Raw genomic sequence first — 15,168 nt, 5'->3', positions numbered from 1 at the left:
GAGGACACCCGGGCCAACACGGCTCTCATCGGCGGGTGGCTTCCAGACTCTTAATGAGCTTCTTGTACTTCCAGATCTCCATGTTCCTGGGGATGACTGGGGTCGTCCACCACCTTCTTGCCTCCTCATTGCTAAGGGCCCAGTCCTGGGCTGCAGCTGCTGCTTCTCCCCAGTGGCGGCTTCGTGGTGTCAGCAGCTCTCGTATTTAAGCTTTTAATTATATTTTATTCTTGTTTTCAGAAGCACACAAACCATGTCAGCACAAAATTCATGTGGCCATTAGACCTCATCTCTACATGGGGGAAATTATATTTGAATTTAGAATACTCTTTAATAGAATTGTTCTTCCAAACCTGCATGTGTCCTATCAAATCAAATCATGGGAAAAGCATATGCGGGATGGTAGAGAAGACTGGATTATGATTAAATCATATTGCTCTTCTTCCTAATTCACAGCTGGTTAAATCCCCCATCCTTCCCTGAGGATAGATGTGGACACAAAATTAGCTAATAGGGTGTGGGCAGAAGTGATATGAATCACTTTAGTCCTAGCCCCAAAATATTTCCTACACACAACTCTCCGTATTTTCCCTTTTGCAGAGACTTTCTTCAGAACCATGAGATAGATATACCTTGGGTTCCTGAATCACCGCCTCTTAAACAGGGAAAACCTTTTTTTTTTTTTTTATTTAGCTGGATGTGCATGTGGAATAAGTTTCTACTATGTTAAGCCACTGAAGATTTTTACTTTAAGTTACTAATGTCACTCTAAACAAGCAAGCAAACAAAAAAGGGATTAGACTACTAATGTTCAACCCATTTTGAGCAAAAATTACAATTAAAACTTACAGTGAATACTTAGGCATTTTAAAATTTACTATTCTTAGTTACAACTTTTACAAAGAATTTGAAGGCCCATGATACAAAGTAAACTGCGATTACTCTGGGTCATAAATTTTCCTCCTGGATCTTCAAAGATGGTAAGTCAGCCATAGCAGATCTCTTGGCTGATTATCTGGTCATGTCAAGCTAACATCTTTCTTCTCAAAATTGGTTTTCTTGTTCTCTTTCCCTTATCTAGTAATACCCAAGAAATAAAGAAAATTCATTTTTATTCAACTTATGACCCAGCAAAGATAGTTGCTGATATTGTTTAAAAAATTCAACTTACATGAAAGTAATTGTTTATTAATAAAATAACTCAAAATGTACTTTATGAAATCATTACTCATGCAAAGGACTCAAAATTTATCTGTTAATGTATTTCATGTTTTATGTTTTTGTTCAAGAATTTTTAAGTTTATTAATAGACTAACATACTTCATAATATTGACAAGTCTTTAAATGACACTACAAAAAGTTTTGTTTTAAAAGGTTTCTCAAAAAATATAATGCTTCAAAATTGATGACGTTTCAGTGCTTTGCTGAAACACAATATACAAAAGTATTGAAAACATACTTTATGATACACGGTCTTGTGATTATGCTCGGTAGGAGTTGAAGGATACAAACCACATGTTTGATGTAACCATGTAGCTTCTCAAGTCAAAACAGCGCATTTGACCTTATTTTGCAAAGTATGATACTTACTCATTGTAAGAGCTTAGAGTTAACTGAATTTGATTCTATTGAATATGATTTTTTATTTAATTTAATATTTTGCTTTTTATAGAAAAATCAATTAAGCATAAGCATATAAGATAACTCCTCTGAGAAATAAAAACTGAAGTGACTTAGAATACAAGAAAACTATTGGGAAATTTTTCATAGAGGACATGCACCATCTATCTATTCACTTTGACTCAGTCAGAAATTTCAAGGTTTATTTTGAAAAGATGCTGTAGGACTTTGTATTAAGTAAAGTACTCAGAAATCAGTTTCCCATGATGTGTTAAAAGAGCTTTGATTTTCAATAATGCTTAGCATTTCAGTTTATCTCAGAATGTTAAAAAGGCAATGTTGAATTCAGACTACAAAAGAACCAGATTAAACTTGAGGTGAGAATCCCAACAGATAAAATAATATTTCACTAAGGGAAAAGTCACTGAATGGGATGAAGAACAGGTACTCTATGTGGGCAACATGGACAGGAAGCTGCCAGAGCAATCATTTTGATTATATGGTTTGAATTAATTAGACAAAAATATTATATTAATATCCTGATTGGTTTAACTGAGTTCAATTGTGTTTTGATGTGTTTTGCTATCACATAAATATTTTCATAAACCTGCTGCTGAATTGTCAAAGATATAACTAGATACAAAGGAGAACTGGGAAAAGAATAAAAAAATCATATTTGGAATTCAAGAAAAAGGTGTTTTTTTTAATAGTGGACATACAATAAAGTAATTCTACAAAAAGAAATTAAAATAGGAGTACCCTTCTCACAGCTGTGATCACATCAAAAATTTTGTCATAGTATTGTATCCAAATGTGAATTCATGGGTGGATCTCTTTAGCATGTTTTACCGAGTCAAATCAGTATAGGCACAAGAAATATGATCATTATTATTCGAGCAAAGGCATAAACAGGGTCAGTAAAAAAATTTTTAAAGAAGAATGAGATGTACAGCTTATGTAAGCAGTTGCTGCTGAAAGTATACCATTGTCAATTTTAAATGCAGTCCAAATTTTAAAAACTATTTTAAAAGAGAAAAGATATATACACTCTGTCTTTTCAATAAGAAAAATGTTCAAGGAAAGAGGAAGCACAAGGTGAATATGCTCTATCTTATTTTTTATAAAGACAGACAATCTTTCAAACATTTTTACTGTAAGTCAATTATTAAAGTCATTTTTAAGAATATTGGGGGAGTATTTATGAAGGAAAATTATGATTTGAGTAATGAAGTATCCCATTTCTCCATCTGAAGGAAATTAATATGGAATATGTTTGTTATTTATAAACAAGCATTTCAATAACCCTGTTCTGATTCATAAAATTTTGTATGTACTGCATACAGAAAATTGAAAACACATAGACACATGTGTTTTTTGTCATGATCTAACCATAATGTTTAATATATTCCGAGAAGCTTTGTCAACGATAAAAATGTTCAGGAGAATGAACCAAAGAATCAATCATGCTGTATTTAAAGTGCCATTCTGGAAAATCCACTCATAACCCTTTACAGTAATTCTGATACAATCTATAAACAATGTAATATAATTTGGTTAAACAAGAAAGGAGTGGACCAATTCTATGGAATGACTATTACTTAGAGAATCTGATAGCAAAACCTTCAGGAGTTACCAGGAAATGTTCTGTTTTTTTTGTTCTGTTTCTATCCAGACAGAATTACTGTTGGTATTTTCTAATACTTTGTTTCTTTATTTTGCCATATTTTGTTAGAGTTGGTTTTAAGCATATCTGAACTTAAGTAGTGAGACCAAATCTTAAAGAAATGATTCCCTCTGATAATACCCAAACTAATAACAACTGGTATCTTGGGTTGTAAAAGGATTTTAGAAAATATTTTCCTCTAGACAGCCTGAAACTCAGAATGCTAAATTTTTAGCTTAAGAAGGTTGAGAAACAAAGGAACTTAATTCTTTAATCTTTTAAAACACTACAGAAAATTTCAAAGGTATTAAAAAGTAGTGAGAAAATTATATATAATTACTCTGATCCACCCAGATCCCAGCTTTAATATATACAAATTTTATTTCACTTAACGTTTACCTGAATATTTTGTATCAAATACCAATTTAAATAATTATCTTGCTATTAACAATAACTCCTTTTTATTATCATCTGGCTAGTTAATGTTCACATTTTACATTTTACTTCTTGTTTTAGATTTGAAATTCAAATAAGTTCTGTTAAATTGCATTAAATTAAGTCTCTTAATCTCTTTTGATTTATAGCTTAAAATTGCATCTCTTTTTATTCCTAGCTATATTTGGTTGAAGAAAAGTTTTATTGATCATGCCTTTTTAGATATCACCCAAGAAGATATGTCTCCCTCCCCAAATACATACTGCATAAGCAGATATCACCAGATTAATCTAAAATCACCTTAGTAAAGAGACACTGTCACTGATAGGAAGGAGTGTCTTCTGGATGCAGTTCAGTGGGTAGAAAAGATAATGAACATCACTTACCCTGTGCACTGTTTTACTGAATCTGAAAATTAAAAGTGGAAAATAGCTGTCATCTACAACTTGATGAAATTTTGTTATCCAAAGAAATTTCAGAGAAGTATCTTTGATTTTGGGATACTCATTTATGAGTTGGGAGTCATAAAAATCACATGATTTTACATAGTTTAAGGGGATTTCTTCACTACCTGGAAATATTTCCTAATCTATACAAAATGCAAGACCAGGGAACATTCAAAACAATAATGGAACATTCTTCAACTGCTGTGGCCTATATTTGTGGTCTGTATTGTTAATGATAATTGACCTGCAAGACCAAAAAGCATTCCAATTGGCCATTCAGACCACCAATAGATTTAGAAATACATACAAAGTTTTCTTTCTTTCTTAATCTTTCATAATTTAACAGTAAACTTATAAAATTGGTTTTGTGCCTGACTTAGTAGCAGCCTATGTTAGTAAAGAAATTCTGGTGTCCTCTTATTTTATGTCTTTTTAAAAAAATTTTGTTAAATTTAAAGCAATATGAAAAGTAGCAAGATTATTACATCAAATATTGATATATGCCTATGGTAATAGACAGTTGTTATTTTATGAAAATAAAAGTTAAAATTTTGTTAATAATCCACATTATTATTTCCCCCTTATTATCTTCATTTTAGAGATCATTTAAATTGCTCAAAATTGCAAAGCTAATAAATGACTGGGCTGGCATATGAACCCAGTCTGGCTTCAGAGTCCACGTACTTAGTAACCATTATACTATGCCTCTTTTTTGCATTGTTTGTTTTATGTTTTAATATATAAAAAGAAATAAAGCATGATAAAAACCTTAGCCAGTGTTAAGCCACTGTTCTGGTTTGCTAATGCTGCCAGAATGCAAAACACCAGAAATGGATTGGCTTTTTGTTACAAAGTTACAGTCTTAAGGCCATAAAGTGTCCAAGGTAATGGATCAAAAATCAGGTACCTTCACTGGAGGATGGCCAGTGGTGTCTGGAAAACCTTTCTTAGCTGGGAAGGCACGTGGCTGGCGTCTGCTCTGGAGTTCTGGTTTCAAAATGGCTTTCTCCCAGGACATTCCTCTCTAGGCCTCAGCTCCTCCTCAAAATGTCACTCTCAGTTGGCTCTTGGGGCATTTGTCCTCTCTTAGCTTCTCTGGAGCAAGAGTCTGCTTTCAACAGCCGTTTTTGAACTGTCTCTCATCTGCAGGTCCTCTGTCAGCTCCTGTGCATTTTTCACAGTGTCCCTCTTAGCTTTAGCAAGCTTGCTCCTTCTGTCTGAGCTTATATAGTGCTCTAGTAAACTAATCAAGGCCCATGCTGTATGGGCGTGGCCACACCTCCATGGAAATTATCCAATCAGAGTTATCACCTACAGTTAGGTGGGACACATCTCCATGGAAACAACCTAACCCAAAAGTTCCAGTTTAATCAATACTAATATGTCTGCCCACACAAGATTGCATCAAAGATAATGGTGTTTTGGGGGACATAATACATTCAAACTGGCACAGCCACTGTCTCAACTTCATTCAACATCAAACTTCCTCAACAGGAACCTCTAATATGAATTTGATATTTAGACTTCATCAATTTAATTCACTTACATCTATATCTGCATGAATATGACAATACATACTATTGTCTTTTTAATTAAATTGACATAAAATATAACCTCTATTCATTGCTTTGTAACTTTCTTTTAATCAAGAACAGTTTTGTTTCTTTTATCTGTGTATCTGCAAATTGATTTTGTTTATTTGGCTTAGTGTTCCAGCCATTGAATATAACAAAAGTTATTTCTTTATCTCCTAATTTTCACTATTTGAAGGAATGCTGTACCAGTCTTCCTTCTACATATCTCCTTTGTATATATGGGAAAATTACTCTTGGCTACATGTTTATGGAGTGGTGTTTCAGAAGAATAGAATATGCACATTTCTAATTTAATTAGGCACTGAAAAATTTTTCTCCTTAATGGCTGTACTAATTGTGGTCAGCAGAATTCTGAGATGGCCTCGAGTCACACTCCCTGGGATCCAGGCCTTTAAGTAAATCCCTTCTGCGTGAATGTGGTCAGTATCTGAAACTTGCTTCTAACCAGTAGAATATAGCAAAAGTGATGTTATCTTGTAGATGTAATTACAATCAGTTAATTTTAAGTTACTCAAAGGGGAGATAAGCCCAGCTGGGCATGAGTTTATCATTTTGGTTCTTTAGAAGGTGCGAGACACTAAAGGTGAGAGACACTAAAGGTGAGAGACATGAAGCAGCAGAGATTTCCTGTTGCTGACTTTGACAAAGCAAGAAGCCACAGATTCTATTGCCACAAGGAAGTAAATGCTGCCAGTAGCCATCCCCTGGTTGAGCCTCCAGGTGAGAATGCAGACTAGTCTACACCTTGATTTCAGTCTTGTGAGAGCCTACAATGAAATATATTCCTTGAGAAACAAGGTTTTGTTTGGTACCTTGACTCTGAATAAGGCATGATGTAAGTCCACAGATGTTGGTGCAGTGCTAACAGAACCACCTAAGCTAGGAAGGCAACTCCATATCCAGAATAAAGGTCTATCTCAATGAAGGCAGATGATTGTGTCTTCAAGGAAATGGTCCAAATATCATGAATCTACTAGCAGGTGGCTGGCTACTTTCCTTGGGGAAGAGACACTATATCAGGGGCTTAAGAAATGGTCTCACTTTGGAAGATTTGCCCATCAACAATATTTGCTAGATCGGCTTTAGTGACGAAAAGTCCACATGTTGAGCCCATGCATAGCCTCCGTTCATGGCATCACAGTCATTTTGTACATGGGCACATTGTGCAAGAAACAAAGTGAAGAAAATTACTGGTATCCACTGAAGATTATTAAGAGCTGACTATACAGTGGATATTCTTTTGGTTAACATTCAGATATGATCCAAATATCTTCACAATCTGCACTCATTCTGAGATGCCCATCCACATATCTCTTTTCCAGATCTTCCATCACCAATCTTCTGATTATGTTCTTGACAGGGTCCTAGACATTTGACCAAATTTTGACCACTGCTGTTGCATCATTGTGAATATGTAATATTTCAGTTAAAGCAGAAGAATCACATGGAGCACTCAAAGTCCTGCCCAAGTGAGTTTTTCCTTCACCATTGTATTTCAGGAACACTTTCAATAGAAGGCTAATGCTGCAGCAAACCTTTCCATTGATGCCAGTGTGCTAATCAGAACCATCTTTAAAGAAACTTGATTTTTTTCTTCTTCAATCAACTGGTGGTGAGGAACCTTCCATGGGTCCATTTCTGTAGAATGCATTAAAAGTGATATTGCAACAGGTTTTGATGACATGGGAGTCTGAGCCACATGCATCTGCAATTTATTTTTTAAGTAATTTTATTGAAATATATTCACATCCCATACAATCATCTAAAGTGTACAATCAGTTGTTCACAATATCATCATACAGTTATGCATCATCACCACAATCAATTTTTGAACACTTTCATTACTCAAAAAAATTAAAATAAGAATAAAAATTAAAATAAAAGTAAAAAGAACACCCAAACATCCCATACCCCTCCTCCCCCCCATTATTCATTTACATATTGTTGCTATTTTTTGACTCTTCTGTCCATACACTGGATAAAGGGAGTAGGAGTCACAAGGTTTTTGTAATCACACAGTCACACCATATAAGCTATAGTTACATACTCATCTTTGAGAATCAAGGCTACTGGATTGCAGTACAATAGTTTCAGGTATTTCCCTCTATCTATTCCAGTACACTAAAAACTAAAAGGGATACCTATATAATGCATAAGAATAGCCTCCAGAATGACCTCTAGACTCCAAATTTGAAATCTTTCAGCCTCTGAAATTTTGTTTCATTTCTCTTCCCCCTTTTGCCAAGAAGCCTTTCTCAATCCTACAATGCTGGGACCAGGCTCATCCCCAGGAGACATGTCCCTCATTACTAGGGATATTTACACCCCTGGGAGTCATGTCCCATGTAGGGAAGGATGGCAGCAAATCTATCTCTGAGTTGGCTTAGAGAAAGAGGCCACATCTGAGCAACAAAAGAGGCTCTCTGGGGGGTGACTCTTAGGCACAATTATAAGTAGGTTTAGCCTATCCTTTGCAGTAACAAGCTTCCTAAGGGCAAGCCCCAAGATCAAGGGCTTGGTCTACTAAACTGGTATCCCCAGTACTTGTGAGAAACCCAGAGTGATTAATGATGGTGTTTAAATGTACAAATATAAGAGTGTTTTTACATGAGGAAGGACAAATGAATGTCAACATTTCAAGGCGTTGAAAACTGGATACAATTTATTTTTATATTGAAGTCCTATTCAAGCCTAACCATTTATATCCCATTTCCACATGATGTTAGTTTATACTTGTGCATGAACAATTTTATAACATGTTGGATTAGATAGAATTCAATTTATAATCAGAAGCTTACTTGATTCTATGATCAAATATTAATTTTCTACTGTATTTCAGTAAGAATACAAGAGATCTTTCTCGAATATGGAGGAAGAAAATGTTGCTTTCTATAACACCCTGGAAGTCTGCTCAGTGATTCTCCTATTGAAGCTTACAAGCAATTCTATACAACACTGTAGTTGTCAAAGATACCTAGATTATATTTGGATTTTCTGGGTCTAGAGGCAAGAACAGCAGAACAAATTTAATAACAGCCTGAAACTGCTGCAGAAACTTCTCTTGCTCTGAGCCCTATTCAAAATGGCAATTTTACATTGAGTTTTTCCTCTTTTTTAGTATCATTTAGTGCAAGATGTAGCAAATTGTATTTCACCTGAGATGGTCTATCCTCTCCTGGGCAAGATCATTGGATCCCTCAGAAAGTTCACCACAGTTGCAGTTCCATGAGTTTCAACAGTTCATCTCCCATTATCTGACATGCATGTGTCATACCAGTGTCCCCCATGGACTTGCTACCCATTAGGTCAAATCAGCATGATCACTGTGATTGTCTGTGATTGCAATTAAGATCTTCTTGTACTTGATCAGGGGTACTTAAAGAACAGTTCTTGTGTAGCACAAATTTCTAAACTGTGTGTTGCAGGCAGCTTATAAGTACATAAAATGAAAGTAAGCTTTTACTTTTTAGCATAAATTCCACAGTCTCATGTTGAATAACATTAGCTGATTATGGATGACAATAGGAGCTCTGTCAAGGCCTGAGACAAGACATGAAATTGTACTGTGTTCCCAGACATGTAAGAGCAAACCTCTTATGGTGATTCATGTAAACTGGTATATATGAAAAAGGGCACATGACTGATCCAATAACTGCAAACCAAAGGCCCAGTAAGATTTGTCCCAGGAAGGTTAACATATATGGAAAAGTAGTTGCAATTGGATTTGCCATCTGGTTAAGATTATTTAAATCTGCAATTTATTCTTAGGATTGTCAGCCTTTTGCACAAGAAAAACAGCCGCTTAAATTAGGATGTGATAGGAATTCTCAACTTTGCATCTTCCAAGTTTTCATTTACAGCATTAGTTTCTGCAGTTTCCCCAAGCTGTATGTTATGCATTTGGTTCATTGTCTTGATAAAAGAATAAGCTATAGCACTAGTCACACCATAATAGCCATGATGAATATTTGATTTATTATGCACACCTGTACAAGTTTCAGAGTGAAAAGGGTGCTGTTAATAATATTATCTGGCATGGCCTGAGGCAATAGGTATGAGCTGGGTTTGGCCGGAATGGATGGTAACTCTAAAAATGGCTCTGGAGCCATAGATCCAGGAACCAATATTAGGATTCTGCCAGTCATATATTACACCTATTCCAATTATGCATTTAAGAATCAATCAAATAATTACAGGGTGGGTCTGTAATCCCAATATATCCACTATGAGATAGCCTCATGTCAAACTCCGTTTATCTTTTGACTATCATAGACATAATTGTGTCTTTGGTCCTCAGGAAATACCATTATATTGTGGTTAGTATTTATTAAGTCTCAAAAGTTCTGAATATATCCCTTCTGCAAGTAGTATATCACCTTTGTAAATGAACACAGTTCCTTTTAGGATATCCTTGGCATCATAATTACAGTATGTGTTTTGATAATGTTGCAAGGGCTTTCCATAAGGAAACCTGGCCTTTCATTGAATCAAGGGATTACAGAGCTAAAGTCCAGATATTTGTTGAGAGGTTGTTACTCACCATTGCGAAAATACAAATAAGACTTCTTTCAATTTGAAGATATTATCTAACATATATGTCAAGTAATATTTTAGTATGTTGACATCATAATTTACTGTTAGTAACCCACAATTTATTAACCACTATACAGATGTGGATCAAAGTATTTTAATTACTACTTCATCCTTTATATTGTATATATGTGTTTATTCTTACCATATCTTTGACTATTAAGTATTGTTTTAGTCAAGTTTCTCTAGGGAAACAGAATCAACAGAATATATCTGTAAATATTATGAGATTTTTATAAGAATTGTCTCACATATCTGTGGGGATGAGCAAGTCCAAATTCTGTGGGTCATGTTACAAGCTGGGTACTGCAGTGAAAAAAAAAAAAAAAAAGGTTTTCAATGAATTCCCCTGGAGAAGCTGCTGACTGAAGTAGAGATGAAAATTTTTCTATTTATATCTAAGTCCACAAAATGTCTTCACAGTGAGGGGAGGGGGAAGATGGTGGCATAGAGAGGAGTGGAATTGAGTCACCAGGAACAACTAATGAACAACCAGGAACAACTAATAAATAATTTGGAATAACTGCTGGAGGACAACCATAGCTGTCCACATATCATACACCAAACTGGATTGGGAGGAATGCTTGAGATTGGAGCATAAAATCTGTAATCAAAAACTGCAGAACCACACAGGGACCCTCTGCCCCCATGGCAGGCTCAGCTGAAAAACCTTGCTATGGTAGAAAGCAGAACTCTCTGAGTGAGAGAATATAGCTCAGCTGAGCTCCAACTGAGGTTTTAATTAACAAATGTGGAGTGCTGAATACAAGCTACAACCCCCCAATAAATTCACACAGGCATTTAGTGATGACTGACCTTAAAGGACCAGAAGACTCCTCTGTCCTGGGAGGGGGAGCCGAGAAGACCAGGGGTTACCTCTGGCTGCCAAATGAAACTGGAGGGCTATGTACTGGCTCTAAAAGGGGGCTTTCTGTACCTTTTTTCTCTTTCTAAACCTGAGGGGATCAGAGGAGAGAGCCTCAGCTATTTTCAATTTGCAGTACTTGGACCCAGACAGGGGTGGAGATAACAGAGTCAGAGAGACAATTCAAATGCAGATGACAACTTTCTAGGGGGTGTATCTTCCCTAAGAGTAAGGATGTGGGTCCCAGCTTTCCCTTAAGAACAAGAAAATAGAGCCTAGGGAAAACAGCCAAAACAGAAACTGAAGGGGGTATTCCTCCCTACACCAGTTGGAAATGACAAGCTGACAGGCACAACCTGCTGGAGCAGGTTAGAAAAAGCACAGTGAATAGAGAAGTCAAAGGAAAGTATGTCATTCTGCTAAGTACACCTTGAAAATAACCCCATTCTGAGACCTGAGCACATTCTGGTCTGGAAAATCTGATTGGGGTAACCAAGGAAACTAGATGCCTAGACAACAGAAAACTACAATCTACAGTAGGGAAAATGAAGATATGGCCCAGACAAAGGAAAAACTTACACTTCAATCAAGGTACAGTTGAGATATTGCTTCACTTTAATGAAACAATCAATTAAAGATATTCAAAGAAATATGCTAAATCAAATAAAAAACCAAATCAGTGAGTTCATGGAAGATATAACAAAAGCAATGGAGGCTATAAAGAAAACACTGGGTGAACATGAGGTAGAAATCAAAAGTTTGAAAAAAAACAACTGGGAGAATCTATGGGAAATGAAAGGCACAACACAAAAGATGAAAAACACAATGAGGACATAAAACAGCAGATCTCAAGAGGCAGAAGAAAACTCAGGAACTGGAGAACAAGACACTCAAAATCCAACACACAAAAAACAGATGGGGAAAAAATGGAAAAATATGAGCAATGTCTCAGGGAATTGAATGACAACATGAAGTGCATGAATGTAAGTGTCAGGGGTCTCCCAGAGGGAAAAGAGAAGGCAAAAGGGGCAGAAGCAATAATAGAGGAAATAATCAATGAAAATTTCCCATCTCTTATGAAAGACATAAAATTGCAGGTCCAAGAAGCACAGTGTACCCCAAACAGAATAGATCTGAGTAGACCTACAACAAGACACTTAATAATGAGATTATCAAACATCAAAAATAAAGAGAGAATCCTGAAAGCAGTAAGAGAAAAGGGATCCATCACATACAAAGGAAGCTTGATAAGACTACCTGCAGATTTCTCAGTAGAAACCATGGAGGCAAGAAGAAAGTGGGGTGATATATTTAAGATACTGAAAGAGAAAAAACACCAACCAAGAACCCTATATCTGGCAAAACTGTCCTTCAAATATGAGGGAGAGTTTAAAATATTTCTGAAAAACAGACAATGTGAGAGTTTGTGAACAAGATACCTGTGCTACAGGAAATACTAAATAGAGCACTATAGACAGATAGGAAAAGACAGGATTGAGAGGTTTGGAACACAATCTTGGGTGATGATAGCACAGCAATGTAAGTACACTGAACAAAGATGACTGTGAGTATGGTTGAAGGGAGAAGGTTAGGAGCATGTGGAACACTAGAATGAAAGAGGAAAGATAAACACTGGACTGTATAACTCAGTGAAACCTACAGTGCTCAACAATTGTGATAAAATGTACAAATATGTTTTTACAAGAGGGAGAACAAATGAATGTTAACCTTGCAAGGTATTAAAAATAGGATGGTAATTGGGAAAAAAATACAGTCAATGCAAACTAGAGACTATAGTTAGCATAAACATCATATTATGCTCCCTTTAACATAATGAAGGCAATATACCAAAGGTAAATGCCTATAAGTGAGGAACATAAGGGAGGGGTATGGGACTCTTGGCATTGGTGATATTGCCTGACTCTTTTATTCTACTTTAGTTTAACTCTATTTTTCCTTTTGTTGCATTTTAGCTATCATTTTTTTCTCTCCTTTTCTTTTTCTTTTGTCTCCTACTTTCTTTGAATCTTCCTCCTTTTTTGTGGAAGAAATGATATCTTATATAGATAGTGGTGATGGTAATGAATACACAAATATGTGACTATACAGGGAACCATCTATTGTTTATATAGGACAGAAAGTTTGGTGGGTGAAAATAAATCTTTAAAAAATGGGTTGATGAGGAAACCTTGTGGGCACTACATTGAGTGAAATGTCAGTCACATAAGGACAAATACTGCATGGTCTCACTGATATGAGCTAATTATAATATATAAACAAGTGGACATGAAATACAAGTTAACAGGATATAGAATGAGGCTAAAGAATGGGGAGAAGTTGCTTATTATGAGCAGAATGTTCAACTAGATTGAACTTAAGTGTTTGGAAATGGACAGAAGTGTCAGTAGCACATTATTGTGAGAATAATCAATAGTGCTGAGTGCTGTGTGAATGTGGTGGAAAGGGGGAGCTTAGAGTAATGTATGTCACCAGAAGGAAAATTGGAGTTTGAAAGATGGGAATTTATGTATAAAACAGTGAAGCTTGTGATAGACAAAGTTCATGATTAGCTGTACAAATATTATAAATCTCTTTCATGAACTAGAAGAAATGTATCACACTTTAACTAGAAGTTAATAATAGAGGGGTATATAGGGAAAATATACCTATTGCAAACTATATGCTACAATTAATAGTATCTTAATATTTCATCAACAGTAACAAATGTACTATACAAATACTATGAGTCAATAATGGAGGGGAGTTAGAGGTATGGGAGGAATTGAGTTTTCTTTTTTTGTCTTTATTTCTTTTCTAGAGTAATGAAAATATTCTAAAAATTGAAAAAAGTTAATTGTGATAATGGGCAATTGATTGTACACTTTGAATCTCTGGATAATTGTATGGTGTGCCAGTTTGAATGTACTATGTCCCCCAAAACACTATTATCTTTGATGGAATCTTGTGATAGCAGATGTATTAGTGTTGATTAGATTGTAATTCTTTGATTGTTTCCATGGAGATGTGACCCACCCAACTGTAGGTGATAACTCTGATTAGATAATTTCCATGGAAGTGTGGCCCCACCCAATCAGCGTAGGCCTTGATTAGTTCACTGGAGCACTACATAAGCTCAGACAGAAGGAGCAAGCTTGCTACAGCTAAGAGGGACACTTTGAACAATGCATAGGAGGTGAGAGAGGAACTGCAGTTTACAGAGATATTTTGGCAATGGCCTTTGAAAGCAGACTTTTGTTCCAGAGAAGCTAAGAGAGGACAGATGCCCCAAGAGCAACTAAGAGTGACATTTTGGAGAGAAGCTGAAGTCTAGAGAGGAACATCCCAGGAGAAAACCATTTTGAAACCAGAACTCTGAAGCAGATGCCAGCCATGTGCCTTCCCAGCTAACAGAGGTTTTCTGGACACCATTGGCCATCCTTTGGTGAAGTTATCCAATTGTTGATACCTTGGACACTTTATGACCTTAAGACTGTAACTGTGTAACCAAATAACCCCCCCCTTTTATAAAAGCCAATCCATTTCTGGTGTTTTGCATTCCAGCAGCATCAGCAAACTAGAACATATGGTTTGTGAGCAATCTCAATAAAATTAAATTTGTAAAAATATCTTCACAGTAACAATCAGTCCAGTGCTTGCTTGACCAAACAATGGGCCACATAACCTGGTAAAGTTGACACATGAACTTAATCATTAGAAGTACTAATTGTTGGTCTTTATTGCTCTGGATGTCATTCCCCATGAAAATAATTTTACCTGTCTCAGTGATGTCATCATCAACATCATTTATGATCTACACATCAGCTACAAGAGTTTATGAGTATGCTGTTGCTCCCCTGATTAATACATCTTAAGTTTTAATGAAGTGGCTCACTGTTGACCCATTCAGAGAATATGTCAGGCAAGTGGGTGTGCAAAATGCACATTCCAGCATTC

General features: G+C 35.8%; 1 pseudogene; it reads right to left on the bottom strand.

Annotated features, from left to right (window-relative positions):
- The window catches only part of LOC119506834, a 31,077-nt pseudogene that overhangs the window by 1,322 nt on the left and 14,587 nt on the right, over positions 1-15,168 (bottom strand).

Source organism: Choloepus didactylus, chromosome 12 (genome assembly GCF_015220235.1).
Source record: "Choloepus didactylus isolate mChoDid1 chromosome 12, mChoDid1.pri, whole genome shotgun sequence".
Classification (NCBI taxonomy): domain Eukaryota; kingdom Metazoa; phylum Chordata; class Mammalia; order Pilosa; family Megalonychidae; genus Choloepus; species Choloepus didactylus.
Note: the sequence above shows the minus strand (reverse complement) of the source record. Positions and strands in the feature narration are given on the sequence as shown.